Here is a 19,507-nt window from a genome sequence, read left to right on the forward strand (position 1 = left end):
GACAAAAATTTATACCATTTCTTAACGTTTATTTTGTTGTAAAGAGAGCTGGTAGCAAATTTTTAATCAAGTAAAAGAAGAAGATTGCTAACAACTAAGAAAAGGCCAATATCCCTTGCTTCTAATGTGCTAAATGTAGTAAATGAGATACCTTGAAGTGATTAATTTCTCTATTGTGGCAATCTTAGGAGAAATAGGTGAATAACTATCAAGTTTTCACTCTTGTGCATGAAGATTTGGATAAACAACTTGAGAGCACTAAACCTCAGTCAAAGAAAGTTGCCTTAAACAGCACCTATTCAGATAGATTTCTCTTGATCCAACAAGTGGAGGACAAAGAAACAGGCTAGCTAGTGCCTCAGGATAGTCATCATTGTCACATTATTGTTTCTTAAAACAAACAATGTCTGGGTTCTAAGATCATCCATCCTAGGAGAAAAGAGGAGAGAAAAGAGAAAAAAAAACTTGTTTCTACTGCTTCCTTCTCAGCTTTCTTTACTCCTTAGTAAACTTTAACTGGTGGTTATTGGGTAAATCTGACTGATCTATCAACTTAAATTTCAAAAAAAAAAAAAAAAACTATGTAAAGTATTATCCCCACAGGAGTGATAAATGGAAGCTCTCATTTACTTCCATTGTTATGGTTTGCATTTGTGGTCTCCCCAAATAGCTACTGTGTCATTGCAGAAGGTAAAATGATTATCTTATGAGAGGTATAATCTAATCAGAATGTCATTATTTGAATATACTGGTTAGTAACTGTAGGCAGGAGAGCATCACTGGGGCTGTGCCCTGTAACCTCTTCCCAATTCTTTCTCTCTCTCTCTCTCTCTCTCTCTCTCTCTCTCTCTCTCTCTCTCTCTCTCATCCCTGCCCACCATAATCAGAGTAGCTTTCCGCTTTCCTCTGCTGCCTCCCTTCAACCATGATGCTCCACCTCATCTGGGTCCAGAGAGATGGAGTCAGTCCGGAATATGGACTAAACTCTGAAACCATGAGCTCAAAATAAATTGTTCCTCCTCTAACTTGTTGTTGTTAGGTATTTTGGTCACAGTGATGAAAACCTAACAGAAATTGGTACCAAGAATTGAGGTCACTATTGAGGTTAATTCATAGTCTTTGGAATTGTTTGTAAAAGAAGTTTGGAATAATGGTGAGATTCAGTATGGAAACTGCTTACAATGTTTTAAGAAGAAATTAGAGGTTGATTATGGTGGGATAATAGAAGAGCAGAATGCCAAATGCAGATAGTAAAAGCTGTAGTCATGAAGTTTCTGAGTGGATCCAGGACTCTATTGGAAATGTGAATAAAGGCCATTTGTCTTACATTCTGGCAAATAAGTTCTCTACGTTTTGCCCATATTCTGAGACTTTTTTTGTGAGGCTGAATTTCAAGATGATTAACTAATTAATCTGGTTGGGGAAATTTCAAGATACTATCATATTCAGGAAGTGGAATGGATGTTGCTATTGACTTTTAACCGGGTTTACTGTGAGAATTTTAAGTTTTTTAAAACTTGCAGTTTGGCCAGAAAAGTGCATGTAAAACTGGGATTAATGAAGCTGTGATTGTTGAAGAGATTTAGCCACTAAAGATGCTAAATACTTTATACAGAGACAAAATGAAAGATGCCTTTAGGACATCTCAGGAATTCATAAGACCACACCCGTTCCAGGTTCAAGGGTATAAAAGTAAAAATTCCTTAAAGATGAGAACCTAAAGACACACTGCTTGCACAGGGGTCCTAGGAAGATTTGTACTGTCATTTGCATAGGCACTCAGTAGGCCACTGCAGCCATGGTCTCAGGGGCCCCTTTTACAGACTGAGCAGGGAGCAGATCTTGACATTATCCTTGTGGTGCTGTGGCTACAATTAAGAGATCATGGAGATTTTCACTAAGATTTCAAAGGAAAATTTCAAAGATTTCTCTCTCTCGTACAACCTCTCTCTCTCTCTATCTCTGTCTCTCTTTGCGTCCCAGTTGCCAGGAACTTAGCAGCTTTCATCCATGATGACCTTCTGCCATTGTGTTCTGCCCCATCTCAGGCCCAGTGCAGTAGAGTCTATCAACCATGGCTGAGTGTTTGAGACCATAAGCTCAAAATAAACTTTTCCTCCCCTCTATTTTGTTCTTGTCAAATTTTTGGTCAAAACATACAAACAACAAAAACAATAACAAAACACATCTAGACAATTATAATTAGGTTAAGATTAGACTAATACATCCAGGCAGTTTTATGATTGAAATCGATCTTATCCCTCTGGTTACTGCTTAAAAGTTAGGCCAGATCCTGCACGTAGGAGTCCAGCACATGAACTTTGATTGTCTTTGGTTTAGACAGCTTTTTTGCTCCTGTGACCACACAACCTGACAAGAACAAATGTAGGAGAGAAAGTTTATTTTGGGGCTCATTGTTTCAGAGATCTCAAAACATAAATGGCTGATCCCATTCCTCAGTGACTCAGGTAAGGCAGGACATCATGGTAGAAGAGTGTGGCAGAGAAAAACAGCTGGCAACATGGCACCAGGAAACAAAAACTTCTCTCAAAAAGGACAAAATATATAATCCAAAGACATGCCCTTAGTGACCCACCTCCTCCAACCACACCCTACCTGCCTCAGTTAAAACCCAGTTAATCCCTATCACAGGATTAATCATCTGATTAGGTTTAGACTTTCATGCCCCAATTATTTCACTCTGAACTTTCTTGCATTGTCTCACATATGAGCTTCTGAGGGACACCTAGTAGCTAAACCATAACCCATAACACCCTTTATCTTTCTGCCAAAACTGAAGTCGTGAACCTTTTTCTGAAAGGCCCTTCTTGGTCTAATATATACAACTGCTCTGGTACTTCTGTACATATGGCAGGGATTACCAGCCAAAGGAAGCATCTAGATTCCATTCAAATATGTATACTCACCAGCTACCTATATTAATAGAAATGTCTCCATATAAAGTATTCAGAGATGAATACATGCATGCTTCACCTAGTTTTCTCCAATAGTAATGTAAAAATAATAATATAACAAATAATATATAGTTTGATAAATGTTTTTGCTCTTACATTTGAAATTTGGTATTTGAAACACAATAATGACCACAGATTGTGAATCATTTATTCAAAAAATAATACAAAGCTATAAAATTCTTCTGTCTCTATCCAGCTTTGGAATCAGCAACTAGCCAATTAAATTGACACAACATGATAGCATAATTGATAATGTCACAATTTTAAAGATTTATAATTACTTAATTTACATTTTCCAAGGACAGAGGTAATACAAACAATATATTTTTTGTGATGGATGAAACTCAGTAAAATATTTGATTATTTCAGAGAATATTTCATCCCTAGTTGACCTGATTTAAATTGTTTTATAATGAAAGTAAATACAACTTAAAATGTACTCAATAGGAAGCAAAAATTGGTTTTCTAGCAAAAACAAAAATTACAAGACATTCACCTCACATAAAATTATAATTTCATCATATACACCAACTCATAAGATATTTTAAAATTTAAGAAAAACAGCTCCAAATACAATAGAATCCATTTTTTTGAGAATAAAAATGCAGCAGATATTGGAAATAGAATGGCCAAATATAGAATAAATTAAAGTTGTTGGTTCAGGATGTTTCAAGATAATTTTACATATTATGTACAAGTGACAATTTGAAAAAGTTTAGCTAAAGTTAATTGAAAACATTTAAATGACTTATTCTATAATTATCTAAATGAAATGAATACACAATATCAAAATTTAGAAAGAAAACTATTAAAAAAGGAATTTCAGTCTAAGTTCAACTCTGGAATAGAAGCTAAGTTTTATTTTTGGTAGCAATTCTATATTTGACATTGATTTGAATGTTTAGGTCCTGCTTTATTACAAGTCACTCATCTGCATCAGTTTTGTGTGAGCTGATAATAAAGGTATGTCATATTATGTCTGATGAAATGTGAGGAATTTTCAAGACAGTATATTTTTTACAGATGCAGGAAAAATTATTTCTAGAGTTAAAATGGGAAATATTAACTGCATGAATTAGCAAAAGCTGGCATTTTTGTATTCATTAATATGAAGTGTTTGATATAACTGTGGATTTATATGCAGTTGTAACAACAGAGATGAATACATGTATGCTTCACCTAGTTTTCTCCAATAGTAATGTAAAAACCAGGAGATTGAGACTGATCCAATCTACTTACCTTATACATATTTAACTAGCTAACATGAATTCCTGTGATGTGTTCTCAGTTCTATGCAGCTTTATTAAATCCATACATTAATGTGATCCACCCCTACATTCAATATATTAGATAGGTTCATCACAAGGATCTCTTGATACCCTTTTGAAACCTCAGCTTCCTCCACGCGCTCCTGTAAATGATGTAACTGTTCTCAATCTCTCTATTTTTGTCATTCCATTAATATAACATAGATGGAGTGGTTGAACTAAAGATATTTTAACTGAAACATAAAAATTTGTACATACTAATGGCATATAATGTGATGCTTTAATACACGTATACATTGTTCAATGTTTAAATTAGGTTAAACACATCTATTTGCTCATTTATCATTTTTTGAGAGAGAGAGAAAATTTTTAATATTTATTTTTCAGTTTTCGGTGGACACAATATCTTTATTTTATGTGGTACTGAGGATCGAACGCAGCGCCCTGTGCATGCCACTTGAGCCACATCCCCAGCCCATAATTTATCATTTATTCATAGAGAAAATATTCAAGATACTTTCTTCAAAGTTTTTGAAATATACATTACAGTAATGTTACCTATAGTCACTCTATTATAATCTTTTGAGTATATCAGGAGCACGAAAAAAAGTGTATGCTTTTTATAGCTTGGTATGATGTTCTGTGTATAGCAAGCAGTTAGATTCTGTTTTTTGCTTATGTTATTCATTTCTTTAATGTTTTTACATGGAGGCAGAAGTTTAGCTTCCTGATGAGTCCCACTGACACCAGGGGAAGTAAATGGAGTTAAAGTGTCCTTTAGCTAGTTTCAGCTCACATCCTCTCATTCTTTCTTTCTTTTTTTTTTTTTTTTTTTTTTTTTGACACTGGGTAGGAGTGGAGGTCCTACTGTCTACTGAAATCAGCTGACAATATGTTTGGGGACAGACAAGTGGTTTTCTAGCTGGGCCTAAATCAGATGTCCCTAAGTCTAGTTTTGTTGATATCAAGCGAATGGGGAGGTTCAGCTTTCAGTTGGGGCCTGATGACAGTGTAGAAGGATACAGAGAAGAATAGCAGTTGGTAGCCTCTGTTTTTGATACTTCATGAAGCCTCCCTGCTATCCAGGTTTAGCTTTTCACTCATTGCACTCCATTGAAGTTATGCTCTGGAGAACTGGCGCACCTTATACTTCTCAAAACAATTAGTCCCTTAGAGTTGGACATTATGACCCACTGCTTCCACCAAAGAGGTATGTAGGATTAAATGTCCATCCTATGCTCGACTCCATCAAAATGGTGATCATGAGAAGAGGAGGTGATTGCTTTTGGCTTGAATAGAACTGTGTAGCCAAGGAGGTTTTCTGTTGTTAGGCCATCATTCTCCCATTCCTCATTTTTCTTTTTGTCTATCTCTTTTGATTCTTGTCTGATGCTTGTATAATGCTGTGTCTAGGATATAGAGAAAGTGAAGAAGAAACCTAGAGAAGTCACCATTGTATTTTTCCTCAATTTCCTATGTCCTTAGAAAGTCTACAATGTTCTTTCCAATTTTAAGTCTTCTTAAGGTTGTTTATTATGTTACACTCAGGGCTTTTCACTAACAAGTGGGTTAACCCTGGAGGAATGAAGCTAATATATCATGGCTAGAACTGCAAGTAAATGGATTGAATTTTAATGATTCATTATATTTAATGAATTTTAGGAACTAAATGCAATGTCAAAATATTTATTTCAAATGTCTTTTCCTTTTAAAAATGTTTTAATATTCCATATATTTTGAAAAAAGATCTGTTAAAATTCAAAGCTTGCAGTTTTGACATCTTTTCTAGCTTTGCCTAAATAGAAATATTATGTATGGGACTCTGAGAATATTAATTATGCCATTTTCTTCATTAATATTCTTAGGATCAACTCCTGCTGAGCTCTATGATTACTTTTCTGGATTTTAATATCACCTATGTGAACTGATAAGGCATCTATTGCAGATTTTTTGTGTTTCCTTAAATGTTTTGGTATTTTATGATGTAGACATATTAATCATATGATGAAAATATAGTTTGCTTATTTAAATATTTTAAAAAATTTAACAGAATTATATTAGTGATTAATAACAATTTAATGCTGTACTAATAGTAATATTTCTAACATTCCTTAGAATTTTAGAAAATATAATTATCAGAGTAAATCAATGTTGATTCAATTTATATACATAGAGTTTTAAATTAACATTCAGCTGAATTTATATTTGTAGTTTAGAGTATTCTGATCAAACTCTGACTAGGGGATTTCTAGGATTTTTGTGGCCTGAAAACACACCCACCAATAATAATAAAAAACAAGATGTAATAACCGTATGTTACTGGGTTATATGTCTATTCATCTTTATGATAAAAAATCAGTATATTTTTTAAAAAAGGATATAAAAAGTATGTGTATCAAAACAATTATTGTCATTTACTTTACTATAGTAAATAGTACTGGTTATAAGATACCAATCTAGTTATGTTTACAAACAGTATCTCAAATTCAACATAAAAGTATCCTGGATAATTTCTCATGTCTAAATCTTTTTAAAGTGAGTGTGAAGATAAATGACTGATATCACCTCTAATTTATGGTGATATTGATACAATGAAATCCTGAAAAAAAAATTAATGATTTTGCCTCATTAATTCTTTCAAGTGACATATTTAAGAACTATTGCAAGAAGTTTTAAATTGTGAGTTCTAGAAAAATTGAATGCTGTATTTCAATCTTCTGTGGGGTTAAAATGGTTCTACAGATGAATCAAGCTTTCTTAACATCAAGCACTTTAATGGAAAGCAAAAGCCGAAAAGCATCAAGAACTGAGAAATCCTAATAATTTGGTGTACTAAACAATAGAATAGTAGCAACTGTCAATTACTTATCTATAATTGGACTCAAAGAAGAATACTTTGGGGTCTGGGCTTATCAAATAAATACTAGCAATGGATATAGTAGTGATAGTTCTTCTTGGGTTATGTCTGAACTTCTGTAAAGTCCCTAGTTTCTATGGATTTTTGTCACTGAAAATAATTTGTGTAGAGTATGAAGAACATAACAACAATAAATCTGTGTGTGTGTGTGTGTGTGTGTGTGTGATGCAGAATTTCACAATACATTAATATAAGAGCAATGCTCTACAATTTTATTCCATCAAAACAGTGTATAAATTTCATAAAAGTCTCTCCCCAGTGATGTTCACATTTGCATTAAGGAATTTGTCTCTCTTCCCATCCTGCACACAGAGTGATGGTTCTTATTATAACTCATAAATTTGCTTTAACTCATTTGGGGTAATATATTTTCTAAAGCTAGGTATCAGATTATGAACAATTCTTGTTGTTTCATATAAAATATTTTTTTCTAAATTGCCTCTATTTAAAATTTGAAAAATATATAATCCGACTTTTTTTTGTTTTACAAATGAAATAGTGCTAAGTACAACTTAATAAGGAATGCTCATCATGAATACTAACTTTGCCCATTTTTTCCAATTTATACAAAATATTATTTTGAAAAAAAGCAATAATATCATTTTTAAAGATAATTTTAAATAAATTGACACTCAGATAATATAAATAATTACATTCAATTACATATCATCTAAGCAATGGAATTAATATTCAAATTCACATAACTCATTTAATATCTGTCAAATAAATTTTTAGATTATGAAAGCTTAATTACATTCCACAATTATCAAAACATACTTTTAAATGTATTGTACATGAGCACTTCCCTTCTTTCTCTACACAAATATACACACACACCCTCACTCACATATACTCATCCCCACACTACATACCTAATTTACCTTTTCATTAATTATGCTTAATGTACTTGTTTATACTATATTTATAAATATGTAAGTATTAACTCAATTCACATTGTTTCTAAAATTAACATTTACTTCAAATTAGTAGTTATATTATTTCACAATCATCAACTAAATTTGTTACTGGAAATATTTTTATGATTTAGCCAAATATTTATGAAAAAAAGTTTTCTTTTGGTCCACAAAAATGCAAAGAAGTTTTCTTAATAACTATGAGGAGGACTTCAATGCTTTGGCACGTTTTTTATCCTTGACTGACAGATGCACCATCATAACAACAGACATGGCAAAGAGGAAAGGAATTCTTCGTAAAACTTTATGTGGAGGTACATGATTTAGAGACTAATATAGCAGAGCTTATTGTGCAACTTATTGTGAAATTTCATGATTTATTATGCAGTTCTTAGGAGCGTATTGAATGTCCCCATTGCCACACTTGATGATTTACTGAGTAATACAGAAGAGCTTATCACATAACTTGATAGTGCAGTTCTGATTTACTGTGAAATAGTTGTTCCAGTGTGTTTCTACAAAGGGAAGAGTTTATTCAATGTTTCCTAATTATAGACAAGCCTCATCAGACACTTCATTTTCAAAATAAGTGATATATCTAAGAAGATTTGAGTATATCTTTTGAAAATGAAAACATTTCCTCCCTCACAACCATCATTTATCCAAATCTCTGGAAACATTCAACTCTGTAAATCAGCCCTTGGAAAATGAAAGGCAGTTTCTATTTTATTTAATAATGCACCATGGTGAAACATCAATTGATATGTTATTTTTCAAAAGACTAAATTCTGTCTTTCTAAAAGCCATGAAGTGCTATCCTTGAAAAAAATAAAAGCTTCTAATGTTTTTATAATACTCGGCTCAACAGTTTCTCCCTCTTTCACTTAACATTAGTCAAAGTTTGAAGGGTGGAACTTTACATAGTAAGCAAGATTGAAACTTTACAAATCTCCACTTGAAAGTTTATGTTTTGATGATGATGTGTGTGTTGGACTCTAAATTCCTGAGGAAACTGTATAACATGAAGTGATTTTTCTGATTTACTTACTCTTTGCACTTTGTTGTTGAAGTCATTTTGGTTTCTTAATTTTATATAAATTTAGTAGATTTTGTTTTTAATAGAGAACATAATGTAACTCTTGATAGTCTATGACTTTCATGTTTAATTTCACTAACCTGAAAATTAAACTTCAAATATCTTTTATCCATTTTAGCTATAGATGTATTTTATGCAGAGAACTTTTACATGTAAGTTAAATTAAGAAGATAAGTAAATGCCCAAATATAATTTCATTCATCATTTGTTGAATTCCCTCTCCCAAGAACTGGGCATTAGCAAAAATTGTTTTTGAACATTAATATTACCACAAGGAAGAAGATTTTTTTTCAAAGAGAGAGTGATAGAGGGAGAGAGAGAGAGAGAATTTTTTTAATATTTATTTTTTAGTTATTGGCGGACACAACATCGTTGTTTGTATGTGGTGCTGAGGATCGAACCCCGGCCGCACGCATGCCAGGCGAGCGCGCTACCGCTTAAGCCACATCCCCAGCCCCAAGGAAGAAGATTTTGATTGATCAGAATTAGGGAGTGAATAAAAAAGAAGAGAAGTCTGGAAATAGTTCTTTGGGGGAAATTTTATACTTAGGAAAGGTAGTTACTGAACAAAACAGAGAAAGAATAGTTGTGGAATTAAACACAGAAACTGAATGCAAAGTAAATTTTATTACCTTAACTCTAGAACAAATTCAGTCATTTATGTTCTTCTCAAATGGCTTGTGGTTCTCTTCGTACCCAATAGATAATTTCATGCAATTTAGAAAAGTTATGAAATATAGCTGATTTGCAGGTAAATTAGAAAAAAATCCACAAACATGGGTTTCCTAAGAACTAATGAAATATCCTCCCAAAATTTTGAGTCAGCAAAGACTAATTACATAAGTCATAGCTTAACAAAAAATGACATTAAAATTGTAAAAGTAGAATATGTACAGGAAATAGTTAATAAGTAAGAAAAATAAATATAATTAAAGGAGAAGATTAGAAATCCTACTTTATTTTAAAAAACTGAATATAACAAGAGAAATTTAACCAATAAAAATGAAAGTTGTCTATATTAAAAAAGAAAGACCCAAATCCTTGGAAATACATTGTGGCACAACACAACAATCAAAAAGCAAAATGGCAGGCATGAGACTAAAATAATGGCCAACAACATAGCCTCCATGTTTCATGAATTCCTAAAAAGAATGAATATGTGTTTAACCCATTATGATCACGTTATATGTTATAAATCTTTTTATTGTAAGTGCACATCAAATACCCTTAGAATACATACCTATTATTTTCATATGAATAATAAATAAAATAGTAAAATATACATAATGAAAACAGATACTATTGAAACTACCTTTGTATTTTTGTATATGAATCAAGGGAGGCTCTCTTTCCCATGCACAGGAGAGAGAGATCCCACCAAACATTTTTGTGCAGACATTCACACACATTTCATTAAATATAAATATTTATAATTTGCACCTTAGTGTATGGAAATTAGAGCTGTAGTACAGTGATCAAGCAACACTGTGTGTACAACAGTTTACTTTTCATCGTTTTTCCACACTACCTGGCAACAAAAAGACTAAAAGGAGCTCACATGCAGAGTATTTCCCCAATCACTTTTGTCATTTCAACTTTTGGTCTTGTTTTATTCTCCATCTTTCACTGATTGTCACAATTACATGAATTATAGCTATTGAGAAGAAAGCACATGTGCTATGAAGGCTACGTATTTTATACAATTCTAGAATATGTCTTAGAAGCAGTCTGTGGAGATCCCACCAAATGACTCATTTTACATCACTACATCCAACATGGGTTCTGTCAAAGGAAACCTAACTCAGCCTCAACATGTGATTCATCCTTTTTGTATTATGCACCAATAATATCATTCATCTACTGTCAATTATAGGAAAATAGGTTTCAATATAAGTGAGCTTGTACTGTGTTTCTTTAATAAAGCGTTCAGTAATTGTTTCTTTTATAATTTCAAATTATTATGAGTACAAAACTAGGCTTCATAGTAGTCTGTTTATAATAAAAATGAAAGCCTCATGGGAATCATACTCAATAGCACTCAAGTGGGTTATTGAAAAAATAATGCCATTATTGCAATAGCAAACATAATCAACTATACAAATAATTTCCTTCTCATTTGAAATATGCACAGTGCTGTACATCATGTTTTTAACAAGTGAATTATTTCCTTTCACAACAGAGAAACCATGTAAGGAGCTAAAACTTTAAAAGCTTTGTTATGTATGTATTGATAGATTATGCATTATTAGATGTGTATTAGAGAATAGTGATTTCTGAAAAGAAATAAGTACTCTATTCAGCAGAAATGGTCCTCTGTTCCTCAGCTATATAAGATTTTTGGCTTCCTGTGATAGGCTTTTTTCTTTTTTTTTCTTTCCAGTATGCTGGAGTCTTTCCAAGGACAGTCAAAATAAAATCAGAGGTTGCAGCACTTTAATATCTCTTTGAACTTAAGCACTGCTGAAGTACTCAGAAATCTGCACATTCACCAGCTCTCCTGTGGGCCTTTGTGAAGTGTTACTAGGTAATTAATTATTCCCTAGTAATCAGATTTGCAGTGCCATGGCAACTGTTTATTTTATTAAATTTATCACATGTTGGATGAAATATTAACCTGCAGCACATGCCTCATATATTAAGTTTTGCAGAAATGCATAGATACAAATCATTTAAAAGTTATGTGAATATAGATTTGAGGAAACCAGTAGAACAGCGATAGTGTGTGTGTGTGTGTGTGTGTGTGTGTGTGTGTGTGTGTTTTCTTTTTCTTTTTTTGTACTGGGGATTTAGCACAGTGGTGCTTAACCACTGAGTCACAATCCCAGCTAGTTTTATTTTCTTTTATTTTGAGACAGTCTTACTAAGTTGTTCAGGGCCTCACTAAGTTGCTGAGGCTGGCTTTGAACTTGCAATCCTGTCTCAGCCTCCCAATCAGCTGGGATTACAGACATGTGCCACTGTGCTCAGTTTTTTAAAATTCTATATGCTCTACATATTACCTGAAGGTCATTAACAGAGTGCATAACTGAGTCTCTGACCTTGCTTTTGAAGGCCTTGTCTGCTTTACATATTTTAGGAAGAAACACACATTCTCTATCATTTTGAGAAAAAAATGTATTTATTATAAACTGTGTTTGCTCCTTTGGATCTTACTAATCTAACTCCCTTCTGATAGAAAGATATCATATGTCTTGCCCATGGTTAAATGAATAGATGGAGGGCACTGAAGCTGAATCATACTGACATATTTAGAGGATTTAAAATGTGTCACTATGTGACCTAAACTTTATATGCATGTTATGAACTGCAATGAAAGTAGTAATTCTCAATGGTATGGTATTTCTCTGCTGTGTTCATCATTCCACCTTCATGACTAAACCCTTTCCTGGCATGTAAGAATAAATAAGGGCTGGGGTTGTGGCTCAGTGTCAGGGTGCTTGCCTTCCATGTGTGAGGCACTGTGTTCAATTCTCACCAACACATATAAATGAATAAAATAAAGACCCATCAATAACTAAAAAAATATTTTAAAAAGAATAAATAACTAGATAGGTGTTAGTCAACTAAATATTTTCATGAATTAATCATTTATAGTACTATTTTTAATATTCTAGTAATTGTTTTTAAATATTACATTAACTTAAGATAATTGTACTCATAATTCATAACTTATAGCTTCTGAATCTGATGGCTAGATTCACAAAGCCTTCTGTTAATGCTATAGGATTATATAATATTAAAATTTATAGAATTTTTATTCATGCAATATTTAAAAAAATATGTCATTTGGGTATTTGCATGTGGTTTTATGTTTGAAAGACATACATTTTACTTTCTCTCAATAAGTTAATAAATTGTAATAAGTGATTCATGGTTAACCAATAATGTACCCAGTGTGTGAAATAGTCCTTTTTAATATGTTGATCTCTTAGTCCTTGACTTTCATCTTGAAATTTCTGATAATTTTCATTGACCATTTATTTATTAATAACCATGAATTATCTATGAGATTAATGCTAGCCATGTAGATATAACAATTTTGGAGAAGGATGCAAATGGACAACTATTATATTTATTCACAGTTGATTATCATTGTTCATATTTTGAAATTTCACACAGTTTACTTTGTATACTCATATCCTTCTGAACACAAAATGGTGACATTTCTACACAAACTCGACAAAACACTGAGCAATCTTGTAGTCTTACCATGTGCTTGATGAGTTCTAAATGCCAGCAGTGTTCATAAAATAATTGAAACATCTTGTTTATTCATTGTCATAACAAATAGTGAATGAAATAGTAAATTAATGGGCTAATATTGAGGAGGGATTACTGTATGTTATTTTTTGCAGTTCTGGGAATCAAACTCTGGGCCTTGTACATTCTAAGCAAGCACTCTTCCAGTGAGGTGAATCTCCAAGAATCATTTTCTAATTTCTTTTAAAATCAAAGGTTTTTTTTTTTTTAGATAGATAGATATAGAAAGAGAGAGAGAGAGAGAGAGAGAGAGAGAGAGAGAGAGAGAGAGAGAGAGAGAGGAGAGAATTTTTTTAATATTTATTTTTTAGTTTTCGGTGGACACAACATCATTATTTTATTTTATTTTTTTTAATGTGGTGCTGAGGATTGAACCCAGCGCCCCGCGCATGCCAGGCGAGCACATTACCTCTTGAGCCACATCCCCAGCCCTGGCAATTAAAACTAAACAAATTTAAGTTACATAAATATAACTTAAGATTTGTAATATACTTTATGAATTATTTTAGAAATCAAATATGTACAAGACAATCAAATTATGTCTATGATTTAAATAATTGTATTCATTTAAAACAATTTTTATTTGGATGTGATTAAGTTAAAATACAGATTAAGTGTTAATATCCAACTACATCATGTGAGTATATGAGCATATTTTGTTTCTTTATCTTACACATGAGTTTCTCAAGAACTTGAGTAATTTTTTTCAAAACTAATTACACTGTGCTTTGGTTTAAAGCTATACATGGAATGTTAAAGAGTTATTCAAATATTCCTAATTTGCTTTGATTGAGGATTATATGTATTTTGTGTCCAATAATAATTGTTTTAAATATCTCATAAACTTTAACAACATTTTGCTTTATTCTTCTAATACATTTCTACTAGATTTATCCAAAGAATAATTCATGAGGTATTTAGAGAATAAATTACTAATATTTTATTTAAAAGTACCAACACATTTTTTATTAAAAAACACTTTGCAGTTTACTGTCTTAATTTCCTTTCTTATCAGCACTTTACAGTAAGCTTTGATAATATCACTACATGAAGTGGAAAAGTTTCATCTATATTCCTCTTCTGAAATATTGAGACAGTTTTCTATGTCATGAAAATGAATAAGTCTCGCACTGGTACCACCTCTGCTGGTTTGTTAACTTGAGTGCACTATTTGAAAGTATTTCCAATTATTTATCCATTAAATCTATTTAAATTTTCTTTTTATGTGATTGAATTTTGATGTGTTAGGAAAAATCTCAGCATTTTTCTCATATAAGAGTAATGCAAAGCATTGTATTCTGCATTTTGTTATTTTTATGATTTTAAGGTTCCGTCTATTATTTTATTGCCATTCTAGGTGCTCATTTTATTAATGTGACTGTGTGTTAACTGGAAGAAGCCCAGCAACCTGCAAAAATTCTGTCTGGCTGGACCACATGATAAGGTCTGTCCATGCATTGCCTCAGAATTTGAATCTGAATAATCACCTACAGTGGATCAATCAAAAAAAAATCATCTCCATTTTACAAGATGAGCTTTCTTCCATTCTTTGGCCTCCCCAAATTAACAATTTTGTCTACATTACTTCTACTTCTTCCTATGTGTACAAAAGTCTTTCTTTGGACTATGATATTCAACACTTTAATAGTATGTCTATTATTTTTGTATTATTACATGCTTTGTGTTTCTTGCATTTAAACTATTACCATTTAAAATATGAGTAGAAATTCAGGATGACTGCAACTGTTTTGTGTATGTGTGTATACATGTTCACAGTTATTTATTATTTTTTATTGTTAGAATGTTTCCAGGAAAGAAAATACATGAATAACCTCGCCAGGCACATATTGCTAGTGTTTGGAAACCTTCCTAGATTTTTTAGACCTTAATAAATTTATGTAGATACTCTCCATTTTGCAGCCTGTAAAATACATCTTCTTTTTGAGGATATTTGACTGTTTCTGTTAGATATTTCTGAAACAAAATAAAATACTATATTTGGTTATAATTATAATACATTTTACATAAATAATAAAACAGTAAATCTATTTATCATGGCTTCTATGTTCATATTGTCAATGAATATAACTTTTGAAAAGTTAATATTGAAGAGAAAACTCTGCACAAAACACTAAATCTATCACCTAGTATATCTTTTTTTTAAAATTTTGAAAAAAATCTTTATTTTTTTTTCATTTTTTTATTGGTTGCTCAAAACATTACAAAGCTCTTGACATATCATATTTCATACATAAGCTTCAAGTGAGTTATGAACTCCCATTTTTACCTCAAACACAGATTGCAAAATCATATCAGTTACACATCCACATTTTTACATAATGCCATACTAGTAACTGTTGTATTCTGCTACCTTTCCTATCCTATACTATCCCCCCTCCCCTCCCCTCCCATCTTCTCTCTCTACCCCATCTACTGTAATTCATTTATCTCCTTGTTTATTTTCCCATTCCCCTCACAGCCTCTTATATGTAATTTTGTATAACAATGAGGGTCTCCCTCCATTTCCATGCAATTCCCCTTTTCTCTCCCTCTCCCTCCCCCTTCATGTCTCTGTTTAATGTTAATCATTTCTTCCTGCTCTTCCTCCCTGCTCTATTCTTGGTTGCTCTCATTATATCAAAGAAGACATTTGGTATTTGTATTTTAGGGATTGGCTAGCTTCACTAAGCATAATCTGCTCTAGTGCCATCCATTTCCCTGTGAATTCCATGATTTTGTCATTTTTTAGTGCTGCGTAATACTCCATGGTGTATAAATGCCACATTTTTTAATCCATTCATCCATTGAAGGGCATCTGGGTTGGCTCCACAGTCTAGCTATTGTGAATTGTGCTGCTATGAACATTGATGTGGCAGTATCCCTGTAATACGCTCTTTTAAGGTCTTGAGTGAATAGTCCGAGAAGGCCAATAGCTGGGTCAAATGGTGGTTCCATTCCTAGCTTTCCCAGGAATCTCCATACTGCTTTCCAAATTGGCCGAACCAATTTGCAGTCCCATTAGCAATGTACAAGAGTACCCTTTTCCCCACATCCTCTCTAGCATTTGTTGATGTTTGACTTCATAATCGCTGCCAATCTTATTAGAGTGAGATGGTATCTTAGGGTGGTTTTGATTTGCATTTCTCTGACTGCTAGAGATGGTGAGCATTTTTTCATGTACTTGTTGATTGATTGTATGTCCTCCTCTGAGAAGTGTCTGTTCAGGTCCTTAGCCCATTTGTTGATTGGGTTATTTGTTATCTTATTGTCTAATTTTTTGAGTTCTTTGTATACTCTGGATATTAGGGCTCTATCTGAAGTGTGAGGAGTAAAAATTTGTTCCCATGATTTAGGCTCCCTATTTACCTCTCTTATTGTTTCTCTTGCTGTGAAAAAACTTTTTAGTTTAAGTAAGTCCCATTTGTTGATTCTTGCTATTAACTCTTGTGCTATGGGTGTCCTATTAAGGAATTTGGAGCCCAACCCTACAATATGTAGATCGGGGCCAACTTTTTCTTCTATCAGACGCAGAGTCTCTGATTTGATATCAAGGTCTTTGATCCATTTTGAGTTAACTTTTGTGCATGGTGAGAGGAGAGGATTTAGTTTCATTTTGTTGCATATGGATTTCCAGTTTTCCCAACACCATTTGTTGAAGATGCTATCCTTCCTCCATTGCATGCTTTTAGCCCCTTTATCAAATATAAGACAGTTGTAACTTTGTGGATTAGTCTCTGTGTCCTCTATTCTGTACCATTGGTCCACCCGCCTGTTTTGGTACCAGTACCATGCTGTTTTTGTTACTATTGCTCTGTAATATAGTTTGAAGTCTGGTATCGCAATACCGCCTGATTCACACTTCCTGCTTAGTATTGCTTTTGCTATTCTGGGTCTTTTGTTTTTCCATATGAATTTCATGATAGCTTTATCTATTTCTACAAGAAATGCTGTTGGGATTTTGATTGGCATTGCGTTGAACCTGTAGAGAACTTTGGGTAATATCGCCATTTTGATGATGTTGGTTCTGCCTATCTATGAACAGGGTACATTTTTCCACCTTCTAAGATCTTCATCAACTTCTCTCTTTAGGGTTCTGTAGTTTTCATTGTATAAATCTTTCACCTCTTTTGTTAGGTTAATTCCCAAGTACTTTATTTTTTTTGAGGATATTGTGAATGGGGTGGTTTCCTCATTTCCATTTCAGAAGTTTTGTTGCTGATATACAGAAATGCCTTTGATTTATGCATGCTGATTTTATATCCTGACACTTTGCTGAATTCATTTATTAGTTCTAGTAGTTTTTTTGTAGACCCTTTTGGGTCTTCTAGGTATAGAATCATGTCATCCGCAAATAGTGATAATTTAAATTCTTCTTTTCCAATTTTTATGCCTTTAATTTCTTTCGTCTGTCTAATTGCTCTGGCCAGTGTTTCGAGAACTATATTGAATACCAGTGGTGATAGAGGGCATCCCTGTCTTGTTCCAGATTTTAGAGGGAATGCCTTCAATTTTTCTCCATTCAGAATGATGCTAGCCTGAGGCTTAGCATAGATAGCTTTTACAATGTCAAGGTAAGTTCCTGTTATCCCTAGTTTTTCTAATGTTTTGAACATAAAGGGATGCTGTACTTTGTCGAATGCTTTTTCTGCGTCTATTGAGATGATCATATGGTTCTTATCTTTAAGTCTATTGATGTGGTGGATAACATTTATTGATTTCCGTATATTGAACCATCCTTGCATCCCAGGGATGAATCCTACTTGATCATGGTGCACAATTTTTTTAATGTGCCTTTGTACCCAATTCGCCAGTATTTTATTGAGGATTTTTGCATCTAGGTTCATCAGAGATATTGGTCTGTAGTTTTCTTTCTTTGAGGTGTCTTTGTCTGGTTTCGGAATCAGGGTTATGTTGGCCTCATAGAATGAGTTTGGAAGGGCTCCCTCTTTTTCTATTTCCTGTAATAACTTGAAAAGTATTGGTATTAATTCTTCTTTAAAGGTTTTGTAAAACTCTGCTGTGTTCCCATCTGGTCCTGGGCTTTTCTTGGTTGGTAGTCTTTTGATTGCTTCTTCTATTTCATCCATTGATATTGGTCTGTTCAGATTGTGTGTATCCTCCTGACTCAGTCTGGGCAAATCATATGTCTTAAGAAATTTATCGATGTCTTCACTATCCTCTATTTTATAGGAATATAGGTTTTCAAAATAATTTCTAATTGTCTTCTGTATTTCTGTAGCATCTGTTGTGATATTGCCTTTTACATCCCATATGTTAGTGATTTGAGTTCTCTCTCTTCTTCTCTTCGTTAGTATGGCTAAGGGTCTGTCAATCTTATTTATTTTTTCGAAGAACCAACTTTTAGTTTTGTTAATTTTTTCAATAGTTTCTTTTGTTTCAATTTCGTTGATTTCTGCTCTGATTTTAATTATTTCTTGCCTTCTGCTGTATTTGTTGTTGTTTTGTTCTTCCTTTTCTAGGGCTTTGAGATGAAGTGTGAGCTCATTTATTTGTTGGTTTTTCTTTTTTTTTTTTTTTTTTTTGAGGAATGACCTCCAGGCGATGAATTTTCCTCTTAAAACTGCTTTCATTGTGTCCCATAGATTCCGATATGTTGTGTCTGTATTTTCATTTATCTCTAAGAATTTTTTGATTTCCTCCTTTATGTCTTCTGTAACCCTTTGATCATTCATTAACATATTGTTCATTTTCCATGTGATATAGGATTTTCCCTTCCTTCTTTTATCATTGATTTCCAGTTTCATTCAACTATGATCGGATAAAGTGCATGGTATTATCTCTACCCCTTTATATTTACTAAGGGTCGCCCTATGGCATAATATATGGTCTATTTTTGAGAAGGATCCATGTGCTGCTGAGAAAAACATATATCCACTTGAAGATGGTTGACATATTCTATATATGTCAGTTAAGTCTAGGTTATTAATTGTGATATTGAGTTCTATAGTTTCTTTATTCAAATTTGTTTGGAGGATCTGTCCAATGGTGAGAGAGGTGTGTTGAAATCACCCATAATTATTGTGTTGTGGTCTATTTGATTCTTGAACTTGAGGAGA

This window comes from Spermophilus citellus, assembly GCF_964194105.1.
Source record: "Spermophilus citellus genome assembly, chromosome: 1".
NCBI classification, from domain to species: Eukaryota; Metazoa; Chordata; class Mammalia; order Rodentia; family Sciuridae; genus Spermophilus; species Spermophilus citellus.